Raw genomic sequence first — 17,188 nt, 5'->3', positions numbered from 1 at the left:
ATATGCAAATTGGCCTTCTCAAGCTTCAATCCTTGGTTTGGCGATGCATTCCAGGCAGCTAGTCCCAGCTGTACCCAACGATCTTCTTGCTGAGGGAGACTATTCGCTTTACCCAGAAGGCAGCTGGAATATGCAAATTGGCCTCCTGAAGCTTCAATCCCTGGTTTGGCAATGCTTTCAAAGCAGCTGGCCCCATATGTATCCAATGATCTTCTTGCTGAGGGAGAATCTTCTCTTTTCCCAGAAAGCATCTGGAGTATGCAAATTGGCATCAAGCTTCAATCCTTTTTTTGGCGATGCTTTCCAGGCAGCTAGTCCCAGCTATACCAAACAATCTTTTTGCTGAGGGAGACTCTTTGCTTTACCCAGAAGGCACCTGGAATATGCAAATTGGCTTCCTCCAGCACCAATCCCTGGTTTGGCGATGTTTTATAAGCAGCTGGTCCTGGCTGTACCCAACGATTTTCTTTCCGAGGGAGACTCTTCACTTTTCCTAGAAGGCACCTAGAATATGCAAATTGGTTTCCATCCCTGGTTTTGTGATGCTTTCCAAGCAGCTGGCCCCAGCTGTACCCAACGATCTTCTTGCTGAGGAAGACTCTTTGCTTTATCCAGAAGGCACCTGGAATATGCAAATTGGCCTTCTCAAGCTTCAATCCTTGGTTTTGCGATGCATTCCAGGCAGCTAGTCCCAGCTGTACCCAACGATCTTCTTGCTGAGGGAGATTCTTTGCTTTTCCTAGAAGGCACCTTGAATATGCAAATTGGCCTCCTCAAGCTTCCATCCCTGGTTTGGTGATGTTTTCAAAGCAGCTGGTCCCGGCTGTACCCAACCATCTTCTTGCTGAGGGAGACTCTTTGCTTTTCCCAGAATGCATCTGGAATATGCAAATTGCCCTCAAGCTTCAGTCCTTTTTTTGGCAATGCTTTCTAGGCAGCTAGTCCCAGTTATACTCAACGATCTTCTTTTGATAGAAACTATTCACTTTTTCCAGAAGTCACCTGGAATATGCAAATTGTCTTCCTCAAGCTTCAATCCCTGGTTCGGCAATGCTTTCTAAGCAGCTGGTCCCAGTTCTACCCAACGATCTTCTTGCTGAGGGAGACTCTTTGCTTTTCCCAGAATGCATCTGGAATATGCAAATTAGCTTCCATCCCTGGTTTGGCAATGCTTTCAAAGCAGCTGGTCCTGGCTGTACCCAACCAACGATCTTCTTGCTGAGGGAAACTCTTTGCTTTTCCAAGAAGGCACCTGGATATGCAAATTGGCCTTCTCAAGCTTCCGTCCCTGGTTTGGTGATGCTTTCCAAGCAGCTGGTCCCAGCTGTACCTAACTATCTTCTTGCTAAGTGTGACTATTGGTGTGAAGAAACCAGATTGTATCTTAATTTCCCAGACAGCCATGTTTTTGCAAAGCCAAAAGAACTGACTTTTCATCTGTATATTGGCTTGTGCATTTAAGTGTTTATGTCTGGTGGTTCAAGAAGACAGACTTGCAAACTGATACCATTTAACATACAATGTAAGTCTGTAATAGTGACTTGTACATACTGTGTGTTTATCTTTGTTTATTGATGTGTGCTGATATGCTAATTGTGCATTGAATTCAAGAACTAGCTTGGTGACTTCTAAAGCAGAGAAGGAAAGACTGTGCAAATAGATTCAATGGTCAAGTAGTACTAGGTAATCTCATCACCATTGTTTGCCATATCTTGATGTTGAACTAAAGTACACTGGGTAATTCTAAAAATAGCTTACATGCCTTGGGTATAAAATTACTCAGAGTTCACATCTTGGGAGTCTGAAGTAAAACAGAGCTACGAGCCAGACATTCTGAAAACCACCCAACAGACAAGAGAAAGGACTGCAGCCAATTCATCATGGCACCATCACGAGGGACACTGATCTATGATTCTATAGGATACAACCTAGGGGTTTTCGGCTCCGGTTGGAAGGACACAGATCTGATCCAGTGACCATCTCTGAACCATGGATATGTTTGGAGAAAGCCAGGGTTGGGACCCGCTGGTCGCCCTGGTTCCATGGAGATGGTCAGATAAGCCAGGTGGTGACTCTCGTGTCAACTGGCTTTGGACCTTGTATGGACTCTATGGACAGTTCGTGGTCATCTCCCTATGCTTGTCATTACCCCTTCTCTGTGCATTCATCCACAGATGGAGTAGCGACCCTGGGAGCTCTGACATTGTGTCATACTGGAAATACGTGGAGACGCAGTGATATTTTATATGCGCCCATGTACCCATACAATTCCAGGCATGTTGGGAATGTTCTGTTTGCTATTGTGTGCTGTGGTTCAATAAAGTATTGCCACCCTGTTTTACCTTAACCCTGTGTTGTCTGTGTAGTGTATTGCCCACTGGGAGATAGAGCGGGCGTTCAGTGGTATGAGCCGTGGTCCATGCAGTCTTGCTAAAGACAGCCGGGCCAGCAGACGAGAGCACCCACTGACCCCGCGTCTCCGTAACAATTGGCTTTTCCCAGAAGGCATGAATATGCAAATCAGCCTCCTCAAGCTTCAATCCCTGGTCTGGCGGTGCTTTTCAAGCAGCTGGTCCTGGCTGTACCCAACGATCTTCTTGCTGAGGGAGACTTTTCCCTTTTCCCGGGAGGCACCTGGTATATGAAAATTGACCTCCTCAAGCGTCAATCCCTGGTTTCATGGATTTCTTGGACTCTAATGTCGGAGTATCTAGAGATGTTGCAAAGCTAGAGTTTTTGGAGGTAAATTTTTGAAGTTTAAAACAAAGTGTGTATAATTGCAATTATGTTTTTAAGTGAAGAATCACAGCATTTCTGCTGTATAAAATTTAAAACGATTTACCAAATCTGAACCAAAAATGTATAAAAATGGATGAGAACAGCTTTAAGTAGCTTGACGCAGACATCTGAGGGAAAACATGCAAAAAACAGTCTGTCTGTGGGAGACATCGCCTTAGGGTGAATTCACACTCGTCTGATTTAACCTACGCAAAATATATAATGAGGTCTAATGCATGTGTTTAGGGTTTACAAATTTTATTCATACGCCATAGTTGTCACCTATTGCTATGCAGATTGTAAAAGCCATGTATAAAATGGAAATTTTGAAGTATACTTTGATCTCATCTCTGCAGCAGAAAAAAAAAAGAAAAAACCCACATGACCTTCACTTTTAGGCCACGTTCACACCCTCAGTATTTGGTCAGTATTTTGCATCAGTATTTGTAAGTCAAAACTAGAAGTGGGTGATAAATACAGAAATGGTGATATGTTTCTATTATACTTTTCCTCTGATTGTTCCACTCCTGGTTTTGGCTTACAAAAACTGATGTGAAATACTGAACGTGTGAATGTGGCCTTAATAGAATTTTCAGGAAGGTTAAATTAAAATGATATACGGTAATTTCCTGCAATTATGCCTTATTCCCAGATGGTCTCTGTACTCTAAACCTTCAGCCATGATCAGCGTATTACAAATCATCCGAGTTTCATCCAGTGAACTTGATTTTCGTCCATATTGTTATCCATATATCTGTTTTTTTTTATACATCCGTGTGACATTCGATTTTTTACATCAGTTTAAAATGTACATTATCTAATACCTTTTCATAGATTAAAAACTTCATTGTATCTGGAAAAATCAGATGCTACACAGATCATCTGTACGGGATACAAGTTTATTTTGAACACCCATAGACCTCTATAGGAGATTCTCCTAAAGGCCACATGCAAATTAGATAAAATTAGGCAATGCCCGCATTTTCAGATGAAAATCTAACCTACATGGGGTCTTCCTGGCAATTCCCTAGACTGACGATTTGGGAAAAGAATAGGATTGTCAATTTAAAGTAACCAACCAACTTTTGCTCTACCTGGAGATTGTTTGAATTGTCTCGGCATCATAACACATGAATACTAGTCATGTGGATACTCTAAATGGGATTATTATGGGGCATTCTGACTAGTGATGTGCGAGTGTACTCGTTGCTCGGGTTTTCCCCGAGGACGCTCGGGTGACTGAGTATTTATGACTGCTCGGAGATTTAGTTTTCATCACGGCAGCTGAATGATTTACAGCTACAAGCCAGGCTGAGAACATGTGGGGGTTGCCTGGTTGCTAGGGAATCCCCACATGTAATCAAGCAGGCTAGGAGCTGTAAATCATTCAGCTGCCGTGATGAGAACTAATTCTCCGAGCAGTCATAAATACTCGGAGGTCACCCGAGCAATGAGTACACTCGCTCATCACTAATTCTGACACTATTGGAAATCTTCCATCAAGACATATTCTGTATTTGAGGGCATGGCTTATCTGCGAAACGTTTTAATGTGCGAGATAGAACACAAAGACATTCTGCCTGGTCTCATTGCAAAAGATGGCAGATGTTACTGTTTGCAACATTTGCTAAATATTTTGCAAAAATGTTTTACCAATCCATTTCATTTTACGTCGGGGCGTAAGATTTCTTACTGTTATTAGTCTTTACGTGTAACTTCTTGTTAGTGAACACTTTGTCCACATAGAAATTTGGGCCAGGTGTGGGAAAAACACTCGGTAAGCAAAGTGACTGTCTGGTGGACTATTACATTTAGTTGCATGTAGCTCTTGAAAGATGCAGGTAAATGTGTGTGACATCCACCTAAAAGAAATATTCCAATAAACAAAAGATATTACCTATCTGGATAATTCTTAGAGTGGTGTGGATCCTACTAATTTTTTAAAAAAGGGGCCACTTCCCCACTGACTGCTATTATCGTTAATTTGGAACATCTCCACATGTAGGTCCACACCTGTAAGTAATGCAGACTCACTACATGCAATGACAACCCACTAGAACAGCGTCAGCAGTGACTATAAGGGCTCCTTTCCACTTGCGAGAAATACGTCCGTGTCTCGCATGTGAAAACCAAGCTCTGGCGCCGGCACGAGAGAGAGAGAGAGAGAGAGAGAGAGAGAGAGAGAGAGAGAGAGAGAGAGAGAGAGAGAGAGAGAGAGAGAGAGAGAGAGAGAGAGAGAGAGAGAGAGAGAGAGAGAGAGAGAGAGAGAGAGAGAGAGAGAGAGAGAGAGAGAGAGAGAGAGAGAGAGAGAGAGAGAGAGAGAGAGAGAGAGAGAGAGAGAGAGAGAGAGAGAGAGAGAGAGAGAGAGAGAGAGAGAGAGAGAGAGAGAGAGAGAGAGAGAGAGAGAGAGAGAGAGAGAGAGAGAGAGAGAGAGAGAGAGAGAGAGACATATGGTGGACAGTGAGTGAAACTCTATAGACATGTAAATGTGGGGTGGGGCAACATGGTGGAAACAGAATGGACTGTCTGGCCACCTATGGCCCTAGATTAAGCATTCACTTCCTCACCTTCAGATCTTATTCACACATCAGTTTCAGTTTTTTGGTCAGTATTTCTTCAAAGCCAAAACGAGGAGTGACTCCAAAACACTGTTGTCCTGATTCATTATTGCATTTATACCTGTAGTTTTTAACAAATTTTTGGTCTTTTGCTCATTTTTATGCACGAAATTCAGTTTTCCATTTGTGTCTTTTTTAAGTTTCTTTTATGTGTTTGCCTGTTTTTTTAATGTTCTCCACTGTGGGAGGATATTAGGGTTTTAAAATGTTTTTGCCTAATTCACCATTTGTGAGCTTTGCAACTTTTTGAAATGTACTGTAATTCCCCAGCTCCCCCAAGAGTTATTCTATATACTCCATACATTTTTACATTTTGCAAAATATGTGACTTTTTCTACTAAAAAAACCCTAAAAAGAAAAAAAAACCTTAAAGAAAAAAAAGACTATTTTTGACTTTTCATAAAATTCATCATGGATAAATTTGGAGTAAAAATGTCAGCGAATATCACAAGACAGAAAAAGAAAAGGGACTTAAAAAAAAACAAACACAAAATGCAATTGATGAATCGGGCCCATGTTTTTTTTTTCTAAATAGGTTCCAATCCTGATTTTGGCTTACAATTACTGACATGTGAATAATTAAATGTTTCTGCCATATAGTAATGTTTATAATGATAAAACACAAAGCAAAGTATCTACTATAGCCGAAAGATTAGGAGTTACTCTGAATTGTGGATCAACCAGAATCAGATTACTGCAGTGTAAATGAGACCAGATGTTTTATTCCAGCTCTAGATCTACAACTCTTACTTTGAAACCAGAAGAGCAGGGTTGCCAAAATTGCTTTTGGTTTAAAACTACTGACATGAATAAGAATGTTTCTGCCAAATAGTAATGTTTGCAATAGTGAAATACTGGTAAAATATTCAGGATACCACAGCACCAAATTATCACAGTGTAAATGTGACCATGTATGTTTCTCCCTAACTAGAAAGCTTATTTTTAAACCAAACAAATGGGGGTCCAAAAATTGCACCTCTCTAGGGCATTCACCCCAGGGATGCTTTTGTGTTGTTTGTGGTGTCAGCAATACTAACCTCATTAAACATTCATTGGTCAGTAGCTCAACCCCAAGAGAAGGACTGTTGCATACTGACCCTGAATGGCCATGACTGCCCCATGCACACGCCCTTTGTAAATTAAGGAGATAAGCTAAGTTGTTAACCATTCCCAGAATGCTTTTCAGCAAATAGTTTACATAAGGAAAAAGTGGCCTTGATGAGCATTTTTGACTATTTTTCCAAAGATTTGTAATTCTTGCTAAGTCTTTGGTGTTTTGCTGTTTTTTTTTAACTAAATTCATCCTTCCATTTGCAACTTTTTTGAAGTCTATTTTATATGTTTACCTTTTTTTTTTTTTTTTTTTTTTTAACCATTCAGCACTGTAGGCAGGGATTAGGGTTTTGACATGGTTTTGCCTAATTCATCGTTTGTGACCTTTGCAATAACTTTTGTGACTTTTTGAAACATACTGTAGCCCCTGACCAGAGTGATTCTATATACAACAGAAATGTTTACGACATTATGTAAAACATGCAACTTTTGGACTAAAAAAAGAAAAAGAACCAAAAAAAAAACACAAAACCCGTTAGTCCGAAATAGAATAATGAATAAGAATGTTTCTGCCAAATAGTAATGTTTGCAATAGTGAAATACTGGTAAAATATTCAGGATACCACAGCAGCAAATTACCACAGTGTAAATGAGACCATGTATGTGTCTCCCTAACTAGAAAGCTTATTTTTAAACCAAACAAATGGGGGTCCAAAAATTGCACCTCTCTAGGGCATTCACCCCAGGGATGCTTCTGTGTTGTTTGTGGTGTCAGCAGTACTAACCTCATTAAACATTCATTGGTCAGCAGCTCAACCCCAAGAGAAGGATGGTTGAATACGGACCCTGATTGCCCATGACTGCCCTATAGACATGTCTCTTTTCAGTTAAGGAGAGAAGATTACAAGTTGCAAATTTTACCCAGCATGCTATTCTGCAAATAGTTTGCCTATTCATGAGAAAGACTAATTAACCCTTTAGAGACTTCTGTTCTAAAAGATATAGTGAATGTTTGATTTTTGCACTGTTGCCTCAATTTCCCCCCTCTGATGCTGCTGTTTGAGTAATTTTTGTACATTTAATTCCTTTTTTTTTTTTTTTCAACAAGTTCCTCATCAGCAGGATTCTCTTCAGTGAAGGCAAAGTGAATTGTAGCTGCAACTGATTAGCATTTTGCTTTTGCTTCATTGTCTCCATACTCTTGTACGGAGTGACTCAGTGCCCTTTAGTTGGCCAGACCCACAGGAAGGCTGAGGCTATGTGCACACGCTGCGGATTACTCTGAAGATTTTTCCGGACTGATTTTGGTAAATCCGCACTGCGGATTTACCACGGTTTTTGTGTGGATTCCTATTATGGAGCAGGTGTAAACCGCTGAGGAATCCGCACAAAGAAATGACATGCTACGTTTCCGTGTGTTTTTTTTCCGCAGCATGTGCACTGCGGATTTTGTTTTCATAGGTTTATATTGGTACTGTAAACTTATGGAAAACTGCTGTGAATCTGCAGCGGCCAATCTGCTGCAGATCTGGAGCAAAATCCGCAGCGTGTGAACATACCCTGAGTCATGAGACTTGGGTGGCTTCGCTCTATACAATTGTATGTATAAGGCCGGGGTCACACTTGTGAGTGCAGTGCGAGAAACTTGCGTGAGTCTCTCTCCTCAATACCTGACACTGACGCTGGACCATGTGAGTGCATGTATTTCTATGCAGCTGAATGCTCCGGTCCTGGATGCTGTCAGCAGTGACAGGTATTGAGGTGAGTTTCTCGCATTGCACACGCAAGTGTGACTCCGGCCTAACTCATATGTATCCTTCGGTCCTGGCTCAAAAACAGGTGAACCCCCATAGTGCATGCACTTGACAGTAACCATATAATGAGTTTGTAACTCAGAAATGTAGCAGACCAGGATGGGACAGAGAACATGAAATGAACAGAGTGGCACAGGCGGGAGTTCCAAGGTGTCAGTATTATTATTATACATTTTTATAGCGCCATTTATTCCATGGCGCTTTACATGTGAATACGGGGCAAATATAGACAAATACATTAACAATACATTATAGTAGCAAAGAAGTTAAGGACTGGCTATGCTGGCGACATAATTCCCAAAAAGGGCAAAGAGGTCAAGGAACCATGGGCTGAGGATAAGGCTGGAATCACACCATCGGATGAGATATGCTAATGACCCTCATCATCTGCTCATGCTACTGTGCTCCGATTCTCTCTCATCTGCTGCCAGCGTCAGAGGGAATCCCACTGCACTTGGGTTATATCCGAGTGCAGTGCAATGTTTCACTCACACCCATAGACTTGTATGGGTGCAACTGAGCTGATTCTCGCTGACAATTGCAGCATGTTGCAATTGTTCTTTCATGCTGAATCGGTAATATCAGAGGGAAAAAAGTGATGCAGCAGGGCAAAAATGAAAAATTCACTGTTTCTTCTAGAACAGAAGAAGATAAGTTTCTAAAGGGTTAATTAGTCTTTCTCTTGAATATGCAAACAATTTGCAGAATAGCATGCTGGGCAAAATTTGCAACTTGAAATCTTCTCTCCTTAACTGAAAAGAGACATGTCTATAAGGTAGTCATGGGTAGGGTTGAGCGAAACGGATTGTTCATTTTCATAAGTCGCCGACTTTTGGCAAAGTCGGCGTCTCATGAAACCGACCCGATCCCTGTGTGGGGTCTGCCATGCGGTACGCGACTTTCGCGCCAAAGTTGCGTTTCAATGATGCTAAAAGCGCCATTTCTCAGCCAATGAAGGTGGACGCAGAGTGTGGGCAGCGTGATGACATAGATCTCAGTCCCCACCATCTTAGAGAAGGGCATTGCAGTGATTGGCTTGCTTTCTGCGGCGTCACAGGGGCTATAAAGGGGCGTTCCCGCCGACCGCCATCTTACTGCTGCTGATCTGAGCATAGGGAGAGGTGCCGCTTTGTCAGAAGCAGGGATAGTGATAGGCAGGGTACATAAAGCCACAAACCGCTTGTGCTGTAGCGATTTCCACTGTCCAACACCACCTTTTGTTTGCAGGGACAGTGGAAGCTACATTTTTTTTTCCTCAGCGCTGTAGCTCATTGGGCTGCCCTAGAAGGCTCCCTGATAGCTGCGTTGCTTTGTGTGTACGCCGCTGTGCAAACCAACTGCTTTTTTCAAAGCACAAATCCTGTTGTTCCTTCCTTTCTGCACAGCTATCTTGTCTGTTTGTCCACACTTTTGTGTGCAGCAGTCCTTTTTATAGCTGCCTGCCATACTTTCCTGAGATTACTGCAGGGAGATAAAGATTGGCAAGTCTGCCCCTGTGCCAGTCCTGTGTGTGGCATCTGTCTCTCATTGTGTGCCACCGAAAACCACTGTGTAATACTGGGCCTTTTTTTTTTTTTTTTCTAAATTCTCCCTTTAAAAAAAAAAAAAATTAGTGTGAGATAAAGATTGGCAAATCTGCCTCTGTGCCAGTCCTGTGTGTGGCATCTGTCTCTCATTGTGTGCCACCGAAAACCACTGTGTAATACTGGGCCATTTATTTTTTTGGGTAAATTCTCCTTGTAAAAAAAAAAATAATTAGTGGGAGATAAAGATTGGCAAGTCTGCCTCTGTGCCATTGCTGTGTGTGGCATCTGTCTCTCATTGTGTGCCACCGAAAACCACTGTGTAATACTGTGCCATTTTTTTTTTGGGGGGGGTAAATTCTCCCTGTAAAAAAAAATAATTAGTGGGAGATAAAGATTGGCAAGTCTGCCTCTGTGCTATTGCTGTGTGTGGCATCTGTCTCTCATTGTGTGCCACCGAAAACCACTGTGTAATACTGGGCCATTTTTTTGGGGGGGGGTAAATTCTCCCTGTAAAAAAAAAATTATTAGTGGGAGATAAAGATTGGCAAGTCTGCCTCTGTGCCAGTCCTGTGTGTGGCATCTGTCTCTCATTGTGTGCCACCGAAAACCACTGTGTAATACTTGGCCATTTATTTTTGGGGGGTAAATTCTCCCTGTAAAAAAAAAAAAAAATTAGTGGGAGATAAAGATTGGCAAGTCTGCCTCTGTGTCATTGCTGTGTGTGGCATCTGTCTCTCATTGTGTGCCACCGAAAACCACTGTGTAATACTGGGCCATTTTTTTGGGGGTGGTAAATTCTCCCTGTAAAAAAAAAAATTATTAGTGGGAGATAAAGATTGGCAAGTCTGCCTCTGTGCCATTGCTGTGTGTGGCATCTGTCTCTCATTGTGTGCCACCGAAAACCACTGTGCAATACTGGGCCATTTTTTTTTGGGGGGGGTAAATTCTCCCTGTAAAAAAAAAATATTAGTGGGAGATAAAGATTGGCAAGTCTGCCTCTGTGCCATTGCTGTGTGTGGCATCTGTCTCTCATTGTGTGCCACAGAAAACCACTGTGTAATGCTGGGACATTTTTTTTTTTTTGGGTAAATTCTCCCTGCAAAAAAAAAAAAATTAGTGGGAGATAAAGATTGGCAAGTCTGCCTCTGTGCCAGTCCTGTGTGTGGCATCTGTCTCTCATTGTGTGCCACCGAAAACCACTGTGTAATACTTGGCCATTTATTTTTTTGGGTAAATTCTCCCTGTAAAAAAAAATTATTAGTGGGAGATAAAGATTGGCAAGTCTGCCTCTGTGCCAGTCCTGTGTGTGGCATCTGTCTCTCATTGTGTGCCATCGAAAACCACTGTGTAATACTTGGCCATTTATTTTTGGGGGGTAAATTCTCCCTGTAAAAAAAAAATAATTAGTGGGAGATAAAGATTGGCAAGTCTGCCTCTGTGCCATTGCTTTGTGTGGCATCTGTCTCTCATTGTGTGCCACCGAAAATCACTGTGTAATACTGGGCCATTTTTTTTGGGGGGGTAAATTCTCCCTGTAAAAAAAAAAAAAATTAGTGGGAGATAAAGATTGGCAAGTCTGCCTCTGTGCCAGTCCTGTGTGTGGCATCTGTCTCTCATTGTGTGCCACCGAAAACCTAGTGTGTAATATTGTTTTTTTTTTTTGTTTGTTTTTTTAATTCTCCCATAAAAAAAAAAATAGTGGGAGATTAAGATTGGCATTTCTGCTTGAGTGCTGGTCCTGTGTGTGCCATCTGTCTCAAATTATTGGGGCACAGAAAACCTAGTGTGTAACATTGGGCCTGATTTTCCTTTCAGTGTCAGGCACCTATAAAGGTATATATAAATCCAACAGAAGTTTGAGTTCACCTTATAAGTTGTTTTACAGTAACAAATACCGTTACTTTGGTTACGTTTTGCAAACAATGAGGAAGTCTAGTGGAAGAGGTCGTGGCCGTGGGCGGTCATTGTCAGCTGGTAATGATGGTAGTGGTGGTGGAGCATCAGGTGGTCGTGGTAAAAGCAGTACAGCACCTAAGTCTCGAGTTGTTGAGCCAGGTTCGTTGTCTGGCTACACAAGGCCTCGAACGCTCTCTTTTCTGGGAGTAGGAAAACCACTTTTGAAGCCGGAGCAGGAGGAACAAGTATTGGCTTTCATTGCTGACTCTGCCTCTAGCTCTTTCGCCTCCTCCTCGGAAAGTGCCAAATGTCAGAGCAGTGCATCGTCAGTGGATGCTCCCGGACAGGAACAAGTCGCTTCCTTGTGTCCTTCACCCAGAACAACAGTGAAGGATGCGTCAGTCAACAGAACAGGTTACTCCATGGAGCTCTTTACACATACCGTTCCTGGGTTAGACAGTGAAACAGTTAACAGGCCATGCCCATTCGAAGTTGAATCGGACATGGAGTGCACAGATGCACAGCCACAGCCAGATTACTATGCTGTTCCTTTGACTCAGACCAGAACATTGCCCTCGCAGTGTACTGAGGCAGAATCAAACCCAGCGGAGACTATGGTGCCCCGTCACGAACGCAATACCACCGGCTTACACGGTGACACAGACGAAGTTGCACACGACATAGAAGAGGAGGTCATAGATTACCCAGTTTTTGACCCCGATTGGCAGCCATTGGGGGAACAGGGTGCAGGCGGCAGTAGTTCTGAAGCGGAGGAGGAGGAGCCGCAGAAGGCATCAACATCACAACAGGTTCCATCTGCCGGGCCCGTATCTGGCCAAAAACGTGTGGCAAAACCAAAACCAGTTGGAGGACAGCGTGGCCATCCGGTTAAAGAAGCTCAGTCTGCAATGCCTGAAAAGGTATCCGATAGTAGAAAGAGTGCAGTCTGGCATTTTTTTAAACAACATCCAAATGATCAGCGCAAAGTCATCTGTCAAAAATGTTCAACTACCTTAAGCAGGGGTCAGAATCTTAAAAGTCTAAATACAAGTTGCATGCATAGACACTTATCCACCGTGCATTTGCAAGCCTGGACTAACTACCAAACGTCCCTAAAGGTTGCAGCACCCTCGGCCAATGAAGCTAGTCAGCAACGCTACATCCCTTCCCTCACTGTAAACCCACCATTTCCCGCACCACCTGCAGTATCTGTGCAGCTTTCGTCGCCAGGCCAAAGCAGTCAGGGAATCACCAGGTTTGCAGTAGGAAACACTGCATGTAGGGCACCGGCAAGAATACCATCTCCAACCCTCTCTCAGTCACCCATGTCCACCGGCACCACCGCTAGTTCCACGATCTCCAGCTCTCCAGTCCAGCTCACCCTACATGAGACTCTTGTTAGGAAAAGGAAGTACTCATCCTCGCATCCGCGTACACAGGGTTTGAACGCCCACATTGCTAGACTAATCTCATTAGAGATGATGCCCTACCGGTTAGTTGAAAGTGAAGCTTTCAAAGCGCTGATGGACTACGCTGTACCACGCTACGAGCTACCCAGTCGACACTTCTTTTCTAGAAAAGTCATCCCAGCCCTCCAACAGCATGTTAAAGATCGCATCATCCATGCACTCAGGCAGTCTGTGACTACAAAGGTGCACCTGACAACAGATGCATGGACCAGTAGGCATGGCCAGGGATGTTACGTGTCCATCACGGCACACTGGGTGAATGTGGTGGATGCAGGGTCCACAGGGGACAGCAATATTGGGACAGTTCTGCCTAGCCCACGGTCAAGGAAAGAGTTGGCTGTAGGCGTTTGCCCCCCCTCCTCCTCTTCCTCGTCCTCCTGCAGAAGCGAGAGCTCATCCACAGACCGCAGTCGCACATCCACTCCATCCGCAGCTGCCACTGTTGCACACCAGGTGTGCCATTATGGGACAGCTAGTGGCAAGCGTCAGCAGGCTGTATTGGCAATGAAGTGTTTGGGCGACAACAGACACACCGCGGAAGTTCTGTCCGAGTTCTTGCAGAAAGAAACTCAGTCATGGCTGGGCACTGTACATCTTGAGGCAGGCAAGGTAGTGAGTGATAACGGAAGGAATTTCATGGCTGCCATAGCCCTTTCCCAACTGAAACACATTCCTTGCCTGGCTCACACCTTAAACCTGGTGGTGCAGTGCTTCCTGAAAAGTTATCCGGGGTTACCCGACCTGCTCCTCAAAGTGCGCAGACTTTGCTCGCATATCCGCCGTTCGCCTGTACACTCCAGCCGTATGCAGAACTATCAGCGTTCTTTGAACCTTCCTCAGCATCGCCTAATCATCGACGTTGCAACAAGGTTGAACTCCACACTGCACATGCTTCAGAGAGTGTGCGAACAGAGGCGTGCTGTTATGTATTTGTGGGAGGATACACGGGCAGGCAGTTGGATGGCAGACATGGAGTTGTCAGGTGTGCAGTGGTCGAAGCTACAAGACCTGTGTCAAGTCCTTCAGTGTTTTGAGGAATGCACACGGCTGGTTAGTGCAGACAACGCCGTAATAAGCATGAGCATCCCCCTAATGCGTCTGCTGATGCAAAGTTTGACGCACATAAAGGAGCAGGCGTCTGCAGCCGAGGAAGAGGAAAGCCTTGATGACAGTCAGCCATTGTCTGGTCAGGGCCGTGTAGAGGACGCGGTAGCAGGCGAAGAGGAGGAGGAGGATGATGGGGATGAGTACTTTTTTAATGAGGAAGCTTCTCCTGGGCCAACAGAAATTAGTGGCGTTGCAAGGCCGGGTTCTGTTTTTTTAAGGGAGACAAGTGACGTAGATTTGCCTGTAACTGCCCCTCAAACCAGCACAACCGCAGATTTGACAACTGGAACTTTGGCCCACATGGCGGATTATGCCTTACGTATCCTCAAAAGGGACCCACGCATTATTAAAATGATGAGCGATGACGATTACTGGTTGGCCTGCATCCTTGACCCTCGCTATAAAGGCAAATTGCAAAATATAATGCCACATGAGAACCTAGAACAAATATTAGCAACCAAACAAGCAACTCTTGTAGACCGTTTGATTCAGGCATTCCCAGCACACAGCGCCGGTGATGGTTCTCACACGAGCTGCAGGGGGCTACAGGGCAGAGGTGTTAGAGGTGCACAAATCAGAAGTGGCGTTGGACAGAGGGGTTTGATTTCCGCAGACAGGACAGGTACTGCAGCATCTATTCAAAGTGACAGGAGACAACATTTGTCCAGTATGGTTACTAACTATTTTTCATCCCTTATCGATGTTCTCCCTCAACCGTCATTCCCATTTGATTACTGGGCATCCAAATTAGACACCTGGCCTGAATTGGCAGAATATGCATTGCAGGAGCTTGCTTGCCCAGCAGCTAGTGTGCTATCAGAAAGAGTATTCAGTGCTGCTGGTTCAATATTAACCAAAAAAAGGACTCATCTGGCTACCCAAAATGTGGATGATCTCACCTTCATTAAAATGAACCACTCCTGGATTTCAAATTATTTTGCCCCACCTTTCCCGGCTGACACCTAGCTTTCCTATAAAAAGGTCTTGCTTGTGGACTGGTCTTACTGAGTGTTCCAATCTCTTAATTTGCAGCAGCTGTTTGTCCAGCATACGACATGTTTACACCTCCCTCAATGTGAAAACTCCCCCCACGGGGCCGTGGTCTCGCCACTTGGCGCAAGCACCCGTTACAGTGCTGTTTGTCTGAAGAGGTGGGTGTGCCCGCTTTTGGTCGACGGCACTGCCACTGGGTCCCTCATAGTACAATGAAGTGTCTCTGGCGGTGGTGGTGCGCACCCAACGTCAGACACACCGTTGTAACATGAGGGGCCCTGGGACGGTACCGCCGGCCACAAGAGAGTTCCCCCCCCCAGCTCAAACTGTGCTCTACCACGTGCAAAATTATCTCGCACAGCTCCACCAATGTTTAGTCTATGCGCTGACATCATTCAATGCCTGGCACTGACAATACCAATTTGTTGACATCTATGATGCTAGTTAAAGTAGTCTGGGTCAGTGCCCTATATTGACACCAGTAAATACTTACTGCCAAATTACTTTGTCAGAAACTCAGCAGATGAGCCCACCCCTGTACCTAAGTATGCCACACTTTTTTTGTTGTTGTTTTGCGAGACATTAACATCTATTTATTTTTTGTGAGTGAGTACTAACTGTGTCAGACACTCCTTGCAATCCTCCTCCGCTGACCACAATGCTGCCTGTGTATACACGTAAACGATTTAAAATTGCCATGAGCCTATCTTTTGTTATTTTAGGCCTTCGTTAGCCTGTCTGCGGTCCCTCCTTGCAATACTCCTCCACTGACCACAATGCTGCCTGTGTATCCATGTAACCAATTTAAAACTGCCATGAGCCTATCTTTTGTTATTTTAGGCCATCATTAGCCTGTCTGCAGGCCTTCGTTAGCCTGTCTGCGGTCCCTCCTTGCAATACTCCTCCACTGACCACAATGCTGCCTGTGTATCCATGTAACCGATTTAAAACTGCCATGAGCCTATCTTTTGTTATTTTAGGCCTTCATTAGCCTGTCTGCGGGCCTTCGTTAGCCTGTCTGCGGTCCCTCCTTGCAATACTCCTCCACTGACCACAATGCTGCCTGTGTATCCATGTAACCGATTTAAAACTGCCATGAGCCTATCTTTTGTTATTTTAGGCCTTCATTAGCCTGTCTGCGGGCCTTCGTTAGCCTGTCTGTGGTCCCTCCTTGCAATACTCCTCCACTGACCACAATGCTGCCTGTGTATCCATGTAACCGATTTAAAACTGCCATGAGCCTATCTTTTGTTATTTTAGGCCTTCGTTAGCCTGTCTGCGGTCCCTCCTTGCAATACTCCTCCACTGACCACAATGCTGCCTGTGTATCCATGTAACCAATTTAAAACTGCCATGAGCCTATCTTTTGTTATTTTAGGCCTTCATTAGCCTGTCTGCGGGCCTTCGTTAGCCTGTCTGTGGTCCCTCCTTGCAATACTCCTCCACTGACCACAATGCTGCCTGTGTATCCATGTAACCGATTTAAAACTGCCATGAGCCTATCTTTTGTTATTTTAGGCCTTCATTAGCCTGTCTGTGGGCCTTCGTTAGCCTGTCTGTGGTCCCTCCTTGCAATACTCCTCCACTGACCACAATGCTGCCTGTGTATCCATGTAACCGATTTAAAACTGCCATGAGCCTATCTTTTGTTATTTTAGGCCTTCATTAGCCTGTCTGCGGTCCCTCCTTGCAATACTCCTCCACTGACCACAATGCTGCCTGTGTATCCATGTAACCGATTTAAAACTGCCATGAGCCTATCTTTTGTTATTTTAGGCCTTCATTAGCCTGTCTGCGGTCCCTCCTTGCAATACTCCTCCACTGACCACAATACTGCCTGTGTATCCATGTAACCGATTTAAAACTGCCATGAGCCTATCTTTTGTTATTTTAGGCCTTCATTAGCCTGTCTGCGGGCCTTTGTTAGCCTGTCT

General features: G+C 44.2%; 1 protein-coding gene and 2 non-coding genes across 5 annotated transcripts in view; 1 reads left to right on the top strand and 2 right to left on the bottom strand.

Annotated features, from left to right (window-relative positions):
- HDAC9 (histone deacetylase 9) overlaps positions 1-17,188 on the top strand; it is a 902,387-nt gene that overhangs the window by 118,405 nt on the left and 766,794 nt on the right. The gene's annotated exons all lie outside the window — the stretch shown is intronic.
- Positions 6,356-6,482, bottom strand: LOC143783673 (U4atac minor spliceosomal RNA). The gene has a single exon (XR_013217348.1). It is a non-coding gene; the product is annotated as a U4atac minor spliceosomal RNA (small nuclear RNA).
- On the bottom strand, positions 7,157-7,283 carry LOC143783672 (U4atac minor spliceosomal RNA). The gene has a single exon (XR_013217347.1). It is a non-coding gene; the product is annotated as a U4atac minor spliceosomal RNA (small nuclear RNA).

The sequence above is a fragment of the Ranitomeya variabilis genome, chromosome 6, assembly GCF_051348905.1.
Source record: "Ranitomeya variabilis isolate aRanVar5 chromosome 6, aRanVar5.hap1, whole genome shotgun sequence".
Taxonomy (NCBI): domain Eukaryota; kingdom Metazoa; phylum Chordata; class Amphibia; order Anura; family Dendrobatidae; genus Ranitomeya; species Ranitomeya variabilis.
The sequence above is the reverse complement of the archived record's forward strand: the minus strand, read 5'-3'. Positions and strand labels throughout refer to the sequence as shown.